The sequence below is a fragment of the Ptychodera flava genome, chromosome 7 (assembly GCF_041260155.1).
Source record: "Ptychodera flava strain L36383 chromosome 7, AS_Pfla_20210202, whole genome shotgun sequence".
NCBI classification, from domain to species: Eukaryota; Metazoa; Hemichordata; class Enteropneusta; family Ptychoderidae; genus Ptychodera; species Ptychodera flava.
The window spans coordinates 43,608,819-43,623,605 of record NC_091934.1 but is presented as its reverse complement, the minus strand read 5'-3'; the positions used below and the strand labels follow the sequence as shown (position 1 = coordinate 43,623,605).

The 14,787-nt window shown below is 39.2% G+C and overlaps 1 long non-coding RNA gene across 1 annotated transcript; it reads right to left on the bottom strand.

Moving 5' to 3' along the window:
- Positions 1–10,722: 10,722 nt before the first annotated feature.
- LOC139136253 (uncharacterized) lies at positions 10,723–14,096 on the bottom strand. Its single transcript, XR_011553173.1, has 2 exons — positions 13,122–14,096; positions 10,723–12,015 (listed from the first exon to the last, which is right to left on the bottom strand). It is a non-coding gene; the product is annotated as an uncharacterized lncRNA (long non-coding RNA).
- Positions 14,097–14,787: the final 691 nt, after the last annotated feature.

Here is a 14,787-nt window from a genome sequence, read left to right as displayed (position 1 = left end):
GCATTTGATTAACTGGTTATTAAACGAAGCAATGGCATGACAACGGCAAAAAATGTCTAGCAACTTTTGTGGAGTTTGAGGCAGGGGTTCTTTATTTATAGCGGGGATTGCTTAAACTCCTTAAATATTCAAATTACAGCAAATTTCTTTTGTTCTCGATGGTAGATGTCTAATATTTAGATGGGCATATTTAGATTTCTACCCTATAGTTATCCCTATATACCAAAAATCGGACATCCAGCTCTATTGGCTTGCTCAGAATTAGATATGCGCATAATTAATGAGGTACAATATGTGGTGTCATAAGGTGTCCCATCATACCATTTATGAAGGGTGTAGCACTTGTGGTTACTGAGTTGTGGACAAATATATATATTTGAGGTCAAAGGTCATCAAGGTCACGTGACATTTTGTCAAAATAATTGTATTGCTAAGTTATTCCTATATACCAAAAATCAGACCTCTAGCTCTATTGGCGCGCTCAAAATTATATATGCGCATAATTAATGAGGTACAATATGTGGTGTCATAAGGTGTCTTATCATACCAAATATGAAGGATGTAGCACTTGTGGTTACTGAGTTGTGGACAAATATATATATTTGAGGTCAAAGGTCATTGAGGTCACGTCACATTTTGTCATAATAATTGTATTGCTAAGTTATTCCTATATACCAAAAATCAGACCTCTAGCTCTATTGGCTCGCTCAAATAAGATATGCACATAATTAATGAGGTACAATATATGGTGTCATAAGGTGTCCTTTCATACCAAATATGAAGGGTGTAGCACTTGTGGTTACTGAGTTGTGGACAAATATGTATATTTGAGGTCAAAGGTCATTGAGGTCCCGTGAAGTTTTGTCAACAAATTATATTGTTAACTTATCCCTATATACCAGAAATCAGACCTCTTGCTCCATTGGCTCGCTCATAATTAGATATGCACATAATTAATGGGTACAATATGTGGCGTCATAAGGTGTCCCATCATACCAAATATGAAAGGTTTAGCACTTCTGGTTACTGAGTTATGGACAATAATGTATATTTGAGGTCAAAGGTCACCAAGGTCACATGATATTTTGTCAAATGTCTGAGATATCTGCGTGAACCGATGGACTCACTGATGGACTCACGGACGGATATGAGCATATCTATAAGCCCCCTGGACTTTATCCGTGGGGACAAAAAAAATGTGTCACTGCATCCTTTGGCAATATGAATACGATGAGAAACTAAATTTTTATTTTTCTGGCATCATACATGCGAATCTATGGAGAACTGCCTTAACAGGGAGTCTATGGAGTTGTAAACTAAAAAGTCCTCTAACACGGCCAAATTTGAAAGCATTGTGAAACAAATCGACGTGCATCTGTATGGGTTGGGTACTAGGCGTGAACGGACGCACGGACCTCGGACTTCGTCCGTGGTGATTAAAAACAACGCAACAGTTATTACAGCTACACCGGCGGTAGGTTCATATCCAGAGCCCCGTACGGTCTGCCGCCGTCGCTTGAAAACAATCTCATGCACCCGGCCATATGGGCAGCTGGCCGGATGCATGACTTCCCAGAGAAGGCGAGCTGTCACGTTCAGCTCAGGATTATTTGTCGATCAAATTTCAGTAAATTTACCTTACCTAGATGAAATTTTGTCTATAGGCTGAAATTTCGCCGAAGTTTGACAAAATTACATAGATTTTTCAGGTTCATATGCGACATTTTTGAGTTTTGAATGCAGACAGAAATAAGTTTTGAGGCAACATGGCTGCGACCCATGTTGACCCCTAGCCCTGCGTACGATGCTATGTGCTACAGCTAACACACAGCATCGTACGCAGGGCCAGCGAGAGAGTTGCCGACATCGACGGTTATTTACGAGAAGTGAATAAAAGACTGTCATTTTGGAAGCGATCGAGTAGCTGAGGTAGGCTGGGATACGACTTGGGCCCAAGAACGCTGAATTTCGGCAGTAATTTGGCTTTTTACGTCAAGTCCCAAAATGGATTTGAAGTCACCGACCCAACGTACGGTCTTTGCAGGGCTGTGGTGTGCGGGCGGTTAGCTGTAGTGGAACACACAGCATCGTACGCAGGGCTAGTTGACCCCCAAGTGAAAATGTGTTCGCGATCAAATCTTCCTATATTTTTTCAGAATTTCAACAAATCATTGCTTCTTACATCTTTTGTAAAATATAAAATACTAAAATAAAACTGCGATGTGCCATGTCTCCAGATTTCTAAAATATCGTTCGTTGACCGTTCGACGCAAACTTGTGACGCAGTTGAAATTCAATACTGACTGCCAAATAATCTTAATGAGACGAGATCAGTCTAGACATCCTCCAAATTATCCAACCATTCGCATTGGAGTTCAGCTCGCTTAGAGTATCATAACATTTTTCGGCCTTCTTTTAGATCGACCCTAATATCTCCCATTTCGGAAATAAATACACAAGCTACCTCGACAAAACTTCGTGCACCATCCAAGACCAAACGCACTACAAATCTGTCTTGACGTCATCATCTCCTTACATGGTAATCGGCATACCGTATTTTTTAGCAAAGGGGACACAGAATACGTCGGAGTATTCAGTTTCAAAACGTATTACATTGTGTGATGTTGTCAAAAAAAAGTCATGTTACTGCAGTGGTATAAATTACAAAACACAAAAGTTCAAATCAGTTTATTTTGGACTGGCTTTACCCAACATTTCATATTGTTTCTTATGCCAGATTTGACCACGTGCTTACTGGCGACCCCTTTTCATGCAAATTTTGTGTCAAATGATGTGTTCCCCTGGAAAAACAAACGTACGATTTCTAAATGAAGGAGGCAAATTTGCCCTCAAGACTCGAAACCACCCCTTTGGGGTGTACCTAGCTATTTTTAACGAGCTTCTCGAATCTGCAGCTCTATTTCGAAATGATGGTCTGGTTTTCTCAGCTCAAGGATAAGTGTTCTCCATCGCTGTGGGCATTACTATTCTCAACCGGGGGTACAGTTTCCAGTCGTAATGTTTTTCATTGTGTCCGGGATATAAAACCTTTCCTTTTCAAACTTTCTCTTTGATTAACACTAATCCACATCTTGTCAGTGATTAACATGTTTCAAGTTTAAATGTTAAATTCTGGTCTCGAGCCCTCCTGTTCGACCAAACCGAAATTACCCCTCCCACTTTGGCTCGTCCAGTGGGTGTAGCAAGGGTCGTGCCATCGCCTAGAAACGGAGGGTGCATTAATTGTTGCATTTCGGTGCACATTTTGATTATATTCAGAAGATTTTGTGGCCAAAACTCAGATAGAGAAGCATTTATATTCACATCTCACTTATTCAAGACTGGCTGAGAGCAGCACTTCCATTCAGTTAACATCATTACGCCATTTATTATGCCAAGAAAGATGAAGCCAATACATTTTGCCCTCCCTGGTCTCAGCCAGAAATGGTTATACCTTACAGTTTTTTCCCACGGAATGAAAACAAATGTACTTGGGCTGAGGCCCAAGTACAATAATAATAATAACAAGGCAGTATTGCTGAAGGCAATGAGTACTTGGGCCGTGATAGAGTAATTTTGAGGACAATATATACTACTATTCAAATATGGTCTTGAATTTCCTCCCGTCAATTAGGCATTTGATTAACTGGTTATTAAACGAAGCAATGGCATGACAACGGCAAAATATGTCTAGCAACTTTTGTGGAGTTTGAGGCAGGGGTTCTTTATTTATAGTGGAATTGCTTAAACTCCTTAAATATTCAAATTACAGCAAATTTCTTTTGTTCTCGATGGTAGATGTCTAATATTTAGATGGGCATATTTAGATTTCTACCCTATAGTTATCCCTATATACCAAAAATCGGACATCCAGCTCTATTGGCTTGCTCAGAATTAGATATGCGCATAATTAATGAGGTACAATATGTGGTGTCATAAGGTGTCCCATCATACCAAATATGAAGGGTGTAGCACCTGTGGTTACTGAGTTGTGGACAAATATACATATATTTGAGGTCAAAGGTCATTGAGGTCACGTGACATTGTGTCAAAATAATTGTATTGCTAAGTTATTCCTATATACCAAAAATCAGACCTCTAGCTCTATTGGCTCGCTCAAAATTAGATATGTGCATAATTAATGAGGTACAATATATGGTGTCATAAGGTGTCCTATCATACCAAATATGAAGGGTGTAGCACTTGTGTTTACTGAGTTGTGGACAAATATGTATATTTGAGGTCAAAGGTCATTGAGGTCACGTGACGTTTTGTCAAACAATTATATTATTAACTTATCCCTATATACCAAAAATCAGACCTCTAGCTCTATTGGCTCGCTCAAAATTAGATATGCGCATAATTAATGGCGTACAATATGTGGCGTCATAAGGTGTCCCATCATACCAAATATGAAAGGTTTAGCACTTGTGGTTACTGAGTTATGGACAATAATGTATATTTGAGGTCAAAGGTCACCAAGGTCACATGATATTTTGTCAAAATGTCTGAGATATCTGCGTGAACCGATGGGCTCACTGATGGACTCACGGACGGATATGACCCAATCTATAAGCCCCCTGGACTTTATCCGTGGGACAAAAAAACTGTGTCACTGCATCCTCTTTAGGCAATATGAATACGATGAGAAACTAATTTTTTATTTTTCTTGGCCTTATACATGGAGTCCTATGGAGAACTGCCTTATACATGGGAGCCTATGGAGGTGTAAACTAAAAAGTCCTCTAACACGGCCAAATTCGATTGCATTGTGAAACGAATCGACGTGCATCTGTATGGGTTGGGTACTATTCTTGTGCAAAGTTTGAAAGAAATTGACCAGGGCATGTCTGAGATATCTGCGTGAACGGACGGACGGACGGACTGACATGACCAAACCTATAACTCCCCCAGGACGTTCGTCCGTGGGCACTAAAACAACGCAACAGTTATTACAGCTACACCGGCGGTAGGTTCATATCCAGAGCCCGGTACGGTCTGCCGCCGTCGCTTGAAAACAATCTCATAAACCTGGCCAAGCGTTCAAGCTCAGGATTATTTGTCGATCAAATTTCAGTAAATTTACCTTACCTAGATGAAATTTTGTCTATAGGCTGAAATTTCGCCGAAGTTTGACAAATTGCATCGATTTTTCAGGTTCATATCCGACATTTTTGAGTTTTGAGTGCAGACAGAAATAAGTTTTGAGGCAACATGGCTGCGACCCCATGTTGACCCCTAGCCCTGCGTACGATGCTATGTGCTACAGCTAACACACAGCATCGTACGCAGGGCTAGCGAGAGAGTTGCCGACATCGACGGTTATTTACGAGAAGTGAATAAAAGACTGTCATTTTTGGAAGCGATCGAGTAGCTGAGGTAGGCTGGGATACGACTTGGGCCCAAGAACGCTGAATTTCGGCAGTAATTTGGCTTTTTACGTCAAGTCTCAAAATGGATTTGAAGTCACCGACCCAACGTACGGGTCTTTGCAGGGCTGTGGTGAGCGGGGCGATGTAGCGGAACACACAACATCGTACGCAGGGCTAGTTGACCCCAAGTGAAAATGTGTTCGCGATCAAATCTTCCTATATTTTTTTCAGAATTTTCGACAAAATCATTGCTTCTTAAATCTTTTGTAAAATATAAAATACTAAAATAAAAATGCGATGTGCCATGTCTCCAGATTTCTAAAATATCGTTCGTTGACCGTTCGACGGAATACTCATTTCGCAAACTTGTGACGCAGTTGAAATTCAATACTGACTGCCAAATAATCTTAATGAGACGAGATCATTCTAGACATCCTCCAAATTATCCAACCATTCGCGTTAGAGTTCAGCTCGCTTAGAGTATCATAACATTCTTCGGCCTTCGTTTAGATCGACCCTAATCTCTCCCATTTAGGAAATAAATACACAAGCTACCTTGACAAAACTTCGTGCACCATCCAGGACCAAACGCACTACAAATCTGTCTTGACGTCATCATCTCCTTACATGGTAATCGGCATACCGTATTTTTTAGCAAAGGAGACACAGATTACGTCGGAGTATTCAGTTTCAAAACGTATTACATTGTGTGATTTGTCAAAAAAGGTAATGTTACTGCAGTGGTATAAATTACAAAACACAAAAGTTCAAATCAGTTTATTTTGGACTGACTTTACCCAACATTTCATATTGTTTCTTATGCCAGATTTGACCACGTGCTTACTGGCGACCCCTTTACATGCAAATTTTGTGTCAAATGGTGTGTTCTCCTGGAAAAACAAACGTACGATTTCTAAATGAAGGAGGCGAAATTTGCCCTCAAGACTCGAAACCACCCCTTTATGGGGTGTACCTAGCTATTTTTAACGAGCTTCTCGAATCTGCAGCTCTATTTCGAAATGATGGTCTGGTTTTCTCAGCTCAAGGATAAGTGTTCTCCATCGCTGTGGGCATTACTATTCTCAACTAGGGGTACAGTTTCCAGTCGTAATGTTTTTCATTGTGTCCAGGATATAAAACCTTTCCTTTTCAAACTTTCACTTTGATTAACACCAGTCCACATCTTTTAAACATTAAAACATGTTTAATTCTGGTCTCGAGCCCTCCTGTTCGACCAAACTGAAATTACCCCTCCCACTTTGGCTCGTCCAGTGGGTGTAGCAAGGGTCGTGCCATCGCCTAGGAAACGGAGGGTGCATTAATTGTTGCATTTCGATGCACATTTTGATTATATTCAGAAGATTTTGTGGCAAAAACTCAGATAGAGAAGCACTAATATTCACATCTCACTTATTCAAGACTGGCTGAGAGCAGCACTTCCATTCAGTTAACATCATTACGCCATTTATTATGCCAAGAAAGATGAAGCCAAGACATTTTGCCCTCCCTGGTCTCAGCCAGAAATGGTTATACCTTACAGAGTTTTTTCCCACGGAATGAAAACAAATGTACTTGGGCTGAGGCCCAAGTACAATAATCTTATAGCATCTTTCACGTGATGTGTGCATAGTACACTAGACTGTCCCGATTTGCCTGGCTTTGAAGTTCTCGGCAGCAGTTATCGGCTGGCCAAGCGCTAGCCTACCACCTAGCGTGACGGTCTGCCGTAGTTCATTCCTCCAATTTATTGTGTTTTGACATTAAGCGCCTACATGCCCATAGACTTGGAGCAAGTCTAGGGATGGACGTACTTCGCGTGAAATGAACGCAGCGAACATAGCTGAATCAAGGTATTATCAACACTGCCAGGCGTAACCATATGGGGTAGCCTATGTGTCCGTCCCCAGGGGTGGGTAGGTGTTTTGTTGTATTGCTAATAAAGGTTTATTCTACCAAACTTCGGTGTTTTGGTCTTGCACTGCCCTTGACAATCTTGTGTTAACGTTTTATCAGCATGCTGCATCTATCTGACCAGTTTGATTGTCTAATTCGCCAAAGAAAGCAAGGTGGTAATCTAGTCTGTTATCTGATGAGTTTGAGTGCCTAATTTGCCAAAGTAAGCAAGGGTAAGCAAGGGTAAATTACTAATCTGTGGACGCTGTCACCAGATTATCACCGGATAAACTTTAACAAAGTCAACAACGAGCGCACCCGTTGTTGACTTTGTCAAAGGACAAATACGTTGCACGGCGAACGAGGAAAAGAAATCGTTACAAAACCAGTGCTAAAATAAGACAAAGACACCACAGCTGCAAAGAATGGTTGGTAGTATAAATCTTTATTGCCATATATATCATAGTCAAACGTATTAAAATAAAGAAAAAAACATATCAATAAGATCTTTGTGCTCAGACACCTCTACCCCCATCCCTATCCCTGGGGACGGATTTTTGTGCGAGGCCCCATGGCGTAACTACCAGCCAGCCCTAGTGTAACGCCCCTCCCTGTAGAGATTTTATCTCGAAGCGTCCCTCACGTGGCCAAGGCGTGTGAAGGTCATTGACTCAGATCGTACGAGAAGCTGATAAGAGATAGTGTGATAGTTTAATTAATTATTGGTTAAGATTTCAATGAGAACAATCGAGAACGGGATATTCCATGGTGTGATCATATCTTATTTAATCTTAAGAAACAATCAAAGACTGACTGGAAAATTACCACGTGATAACTTTTGTAATTATGTAAGTCTTGAGATGTATTTAACTTTGTAGAGAGCTTAGACTAGACACTTGAGATCAGACCTTTGACGGTGAACGACACGGGTCGCCATCTTGTAATAAAGTACAAGGTTGTGTTACAATCTATACATCTTGGTATGTCAGCTTCAGTTACTGAAAGCATTACGATCCAGACTGGTACCTCAACTCGTAATTCCCCTAAATACGAGCGCGACGCTAGTAACGGTAACTGTCAGCTAGGCAGCATTATCAGTCGGTCACAAATCAACTCTGCAAAAGTTGAAACATCGTCTAAAAGGAGATCGGATATAGTCAAAACAACGCCACACTACACATATCCATGCAGAGCCCGCTAACTGTCCAGGTCGTATCACTTACTGTCAGGTTTAGTATTATCAAATGTACAGATTTTCGCATTTACAAATTTTTAAACTGACAAAATACACACATGCATCATTAATAAATAAGCAAGTGTTTTCTCAACACACCAAACTTTCATGTGACTTTCTTTAAACAGTAGTTTAACCTTTTTCGTTTACGAAGTCTCCAGTCCCGGTGGTTCAACATTTCCTCTGTTATGCCTAGAGCTCTGTTCAGAGATTAGGTGCATTACAAATGTACTTTATTATTATTATTAATTATGTAAAAAATACAACTCTGCTAGACAATGTTTCAACTTTTGCAGAGTTGATTCCTTTATGATAAAATCATATTACCGCCTAGGTGATAATTGCCCCTGACAGTGTTGAAAACTCCCCGATTTAGACAATATGTTCTAGTTCGTCTAATGCCAATTGGTCAACGCAGACAACTGTAAAAATAATGATTTCAATAATTTTATATCATGCTATCTTTAATGTACATAGCAAATTTTGTTAACTTTGGTCGAGTCAATTCAGATGTATATCCCCCATAAATATCAAGTTTCGTCAATTTTGATAAATTTAGATACATATTCCAAATGAGGAAAGTTCATCAAATATGCAAATTAGTAATTAGTTTTGATGTCACCCTTTTATGCCTTCCATAGAGGGTAAATCTATGTGTGGCCAACTTTTGTAGCAAATCTCATCCAAATCTATTCAGCCGTTCTCAATGTATGTCTGTTTTTTCTTAAATAATTAATTATGCAAATAAAAAACATGCAAAACATGGGGGATATACATATACATGCAAAACATATGCAAGCCACACCCACTAAAAACTGATCAATTCTTGCCATTCTTAAACATAATTTAATCTATTTACCAGATTTGATTCTGATCCAATAAGCCGTTCTCCAGATATCGCGCCAACAGACAGACAGACAGACATTGCTGCGATGTTAGCTCACGTATGTGAACACACGAGCTAACGAGAGAGATACCAGACAGATACTATACGTTTTTGTCTAATTTATTGAAGTCCTACTTCTATTACACACAGCATACAACGACAACAACAACAACAACAACAACAACAACAACAACAACAACAACATCAATCATCTCATAACCGAACTGGCAGAGAAATACCATTCTCCTCTATTAATTACATGAGACTTTAATCACAGATACATTGATTCGCAAAACTGGTAAATGTATATTAAGTGAAAACAATGACAATTTCAAATTTCTGGAGACAGTCTTTGATAGTTTTTCATTCCAATTTTGACACATCACTTCATCAATTGGGAGCAGAGTATCTGACAAGCCCTCTGTGATTGATCTTGTTCTTACAATTTGACCACTGACGACGTCGAGGAATCTGAAATACTTGCAGATTATTTCTCAACTGTATTTACTAGAGAACCAGTTGGGTACTTTGACTATACCAAAAATTATTGAACCCTCTTCATTACAGGGACAAAGTCGGCCATTTTTCATGAATTTTGTTTGATACGAGATACTACTTATATTGTTTGACATGTTGAAAGATAATGAATGAATGGGTGACTATGCATAGTTTTGACCCCGGTTTAGACACGATACATGAAACCATTGCGAAAATGAATTAATGCTCATGGCCATTGATTCATTTTCGCGATGGTTTCATTTAATTTGTCTAAAACCGGGGTCGAATATATGCATGATCACCAATTCATTCAGTATCTTTCAACATATCAAACAATATAAGTAGTATCTCGTATCAAACAAAATTCATGAAAAAATGGCCGACTTTGTCCTTTTAATTTGAAGGATTTTTGTAAAGATAATTGCCTGCTTAAATCAAAATGCAGAGTGTTGTGAAAGATGGCTGTAGCATTCTGCGGAAATACAAGGAGTTAAAGAACCCATGGAAATCATAGCAATGAGCATGGATTTTGGTAAAAACACCACTGAGGGCGCTATTTTCATCGTTAACTCAAAATTTAAGTGGACTTGCCCACACGAAAATTCATCAGTTATGCTGACATTGACCTAACACCTGTCAAGAGGATTCGTGTCGCTACCTCTGAATACTCACCTTTCCAATGAGTTATTACAAAGTGTCAGTATTCGGAGAGAGTGGTGGACACACATGAATGCTCACTCCTCACGGCAATGGAGGGATGTGTTTTATTTCATATATGTGGAATTGTAGTAGAAACTTGTGAAAATATCATCTATTGACGATACTTGTAAACAAACAGAAACAAATAAACACCGTTTTTTATTGACGAGCATGGACAAAGATACAACTCTCTATTGGTTCTAACAACAAAAAATTTATTTGGCTAGTAAGAGCTAAATGACGTGAAGATTTTTTCGATGTGTGATTGCTTCAACTCTGTAAAGTCAATGTCTTTATTCACTCAAAAATCGAAATTTTGAAAGTATATCATGAATAATAATGAATACAACAGAAAATGAATCTCGTTAAATAAACAACGATATATTATTATTATGCCTGAATGACGTTCATCTGATGACACGACACGCCCATATCGTAATATTATTAGTGAGTGGAGTCAACACAGCATAGGTGATCTCATCAATCCTGTGCCAACAATTTCGTTAGCTGAAGCTGTTACTCAAAAGTGTACACTTTAGATAGACAGAAATCATGCAGTTGCTTTCTTTCATTTAGTTTTGTCTGCGAACTAAATTAAAGACGTGAAGATATGTAAAGATTTTTCGGTAAATATTCAAAGTGCTTATCAAGTGATACCATTAAAATACAGACACTAAATAATAAACAAGGTCAGCGACTCTCACATCCGTGAACCTGATAGAAAGCAGTTTTCAGATAAAATGAATGTACCGAATTACCGTTATAGCTCTGACACTGACCTTGACCATGATATTGACCTTATCATTATGTGGACCAAATACGCTGATGATGTTCAACTTCAAGATTTATATGCAGCTTCCTACTGCTTTCCGGACAGGGATATCGAGTTTTTTGTTTCTAATATCAGTAAATGTTCGGTAATTTGTTTCTCTAGTACCAAACTTTGCACGTTGGCTCCTGATTCTTATTCGTGATTCGATAAGTGGTTGAAAGTTTCGTTGAGGAAAGTTTTAGAAAAAGTTTGTTTTACCTGCGATACTTGTACTACCCGAAATGTATACATAATGATAGAGTTGAGAGATTCGTCTTTTGTGAGAAGTTGTCGTTGTTGTTTTTGTTGTCGTTGTTGTGTTTTGAGGAGAATCTTGCAAATAGTCAATGTCTAAATTTTCTACCCGCGTTACTACGTTTTACTATTCTATAATGAATAACACGTACTCTGATATTTTCAAAAATTCTTTACATGTCATCTGCGGTTCTATCAACTGCAATAATTTTGAACTTCTCAGGAACGAGGACGAAGCCAAAAGGACCTTCAGTAGACGGAATGATGTCATCATCCGGGAACTTAAATTGGAATTGCTGGATGAGTCTTGTTAGAAGCAGGAACATTTCCATCTTTGCCAGCTGAGAACCGAGGCAGTCACGTGACCCTGTAGTATAGTCGAAGAAAGTTACAATATTTTCGTTTGTTAAAATATGATTTGGTGCATATCTGATAGGTTAAGCCAATTTGCGATATCTTTTCAATCAAGCTGTGATACAATTATGAGAAAAACGTTAAATAAAGGGGAAACCTGGAATAGATGAACAAGTACTCTATTGACAGAAGATGTGAGTATAAACACAGGATTTAAGGGACAACGTCGCTCATTTTTAACCTTTACTTGATGCAAGAATTCATTGCATATATAAAGTCGCACACTTTACAAAATGATGATGGCAAAAAACATCAGCAGTTTAAACACGAATTTCTTAGCTAAATGCAAATAAGTGATATGATTTTATTCTTGACCTCTGGACAAAACTACTTCAATTCTAACTTGGTGTTTTTATCCGGATTTCTTATGTCAATAAATGTCGCACAATGTAAGTGAAGGCTGCTATATATATATATATATATATATATATATATATATATATATATATATATATATATATATATATATATATATATCCTTCTCCATATGAAACGCACCACCAATCAAGATTTCATAACGAATTTTTGCATTTGGTCAAATTTTATGTAACCGTATTAGTCATACACACTAAGAGTCGTACGCTGTAGCTGATTCGGGTAGAAACCCTGCCTAGAATGGTCCATGACAAGTTTAAACTTGTCTGGTTGCAAGCAAGTAGAGGTTTATTTAGTACAATTGTATTTCTGTGTTTAAAATAGTCAAACAGCCCAAACAACTCTTCATATCAAACAAATAAAAGCTCAAAAAAGAGCGGCTTTGAACCTTAATGGCATGGGTATGCTTTAAAGGTATACAGTCACCTGTAATCTAAATATGCCCATATATGGTCAAAGGGGCGTTCCTTGGTATTCAAAATGCCCATGTGAGGGCGCTGTTTTTAAAAAGCGGCCACCCGCTTAAAATCTGTGATTGGTTAGATTTTCTCTTTCCATGGTAACTGTGGCAAAATTGGAACAGGTGACAGCATACCTTTAATTACAGAAATAACTTTGTTTTTTTTCCTGCAGCGTTGCCCTAGGTTGAAACACAGCCATTCTGTGCTTAATATCACTACTTACCGACTGAAAACGGCATAAGCCGTTCACTGTTCACCAGTCTCCCGAGTCATCCAGAAACCTAGCTGGATCAAACTTCTCTGGTTGCTCCCACAGGTCCTCGTTCATGTGCACAGCCCAGAAGTTTGGCATTACCATGGCTCCCTTCGGAATGTTGTAACCATAGAGCTCAGCATCTTCCATCATAGACCGTGCAATACCGATTGGAACAATGCTTGCTATTCGCTGAACTTCCAACAATACTGCTTCCACGTAAGGGAGTTGGTTTTGTCAGCATAGGATGGGGTATTTTCAAGGCCAATGGCATTTTAATTTCGCTAAAACAATTCTCTTGGATGTCCTGGTTTAGGCAGAGATAGAGTAAGACCCATAGCAAAGTAGTTGCGGAGGTTTCAGTTCCAGCGGTGAAAAGGACGATTAAAGAATATTTGAGGTGGTCTGGATCTTCTAAGAAGGCAATTAAGTTGTACCTGTTTGATGGATTTCTTTTGTAGTTTTGCACTTGACTTATGTACTCTCTGATAAACGACTCTTGAACAGGTTCACACTGTGAAATCATCTCTGTATGTTCGGCTATTGCCTTCTCCATGAACATACCCATTCGGTTGTGCTCTGCCATCAGCCTGGTTTTTATTGGCAAGGGCAAACGACACAACGATGGAATAAAACTTAGAATTGCAGACTGCTGAGTATTCGCTGCTATCTGACGACTGATCTCAAGAAGTCCCTTGAACTCTTCGTCGTCGTAGTTGAATCGCTTCCCGAACAGCAAGTTACAGGTTATGTTGGAAACGGCACTCATAAGAACCTGACTCAAATCTGTCGGCGCACCGTTTAATTGTCGCAGAGTCTTCGCGAGATGTTGGCTTTCCTCTTGAATTCGTAGTTCGGTCGAGTTTTTTGCCATTCCTAGCTCATGGAAGACATCCAAGCAGGATTTACGGAGGTCTTTCCATATTGGCCATGGAGCAAAAAGTATGCCTGCATACAAGAATAGTAAGAGGTTCGGATAAAACAGTAGAAATAGAATTTACCTTGAAAACCAAGATTCGGTTTCTCATTTTTTGTAATAATCGACCACTTGACAATGTGTGAGCTCATTGTGAAGCCGTTAAAATACATAAAAATTTTCAACTTACTTTTGCCAAAAATCGAAAATGAATATTTCCCGTAGAGATCAGGATAGAGGCCATTTTCAATTTCAATATAATCGGTTAGGGTTATTTATTTCTCTGGTACCGTATTTTTGCACGGTCTACTGGTTTTACAGGAGTTCAGCTTTCTGCAACTACAACAACAGCCAACTACTTCACTTTTTTGTCCGCGACCTAGAGACCACTGCATGCAGCCATTTCAAACTTGCAGGGCTGATATGGTTCAAAGAGTGCACCTAGCTGTGCAGCTATCTGTTGGCGGGGAAGCGTGCGTCTATGCGGGTCATCAAAAGGTCAACCCCGCCACGGATATCAGTGGCACGGTTATAGAGCACCTGACCCTCTAAATTTTCATTCTAAATACAGTGGCCGCTGACTGGCACTGAACATGAACACCGAGCTCATAAGTGGGGAATATTGGAACAGGATATACAAGGAGGCATATGCCTCTTGTCAAAACAGCCCTAGATGACCTTCGAACGAAACACAAGTCTGAGGTCATTTATAATAATTGC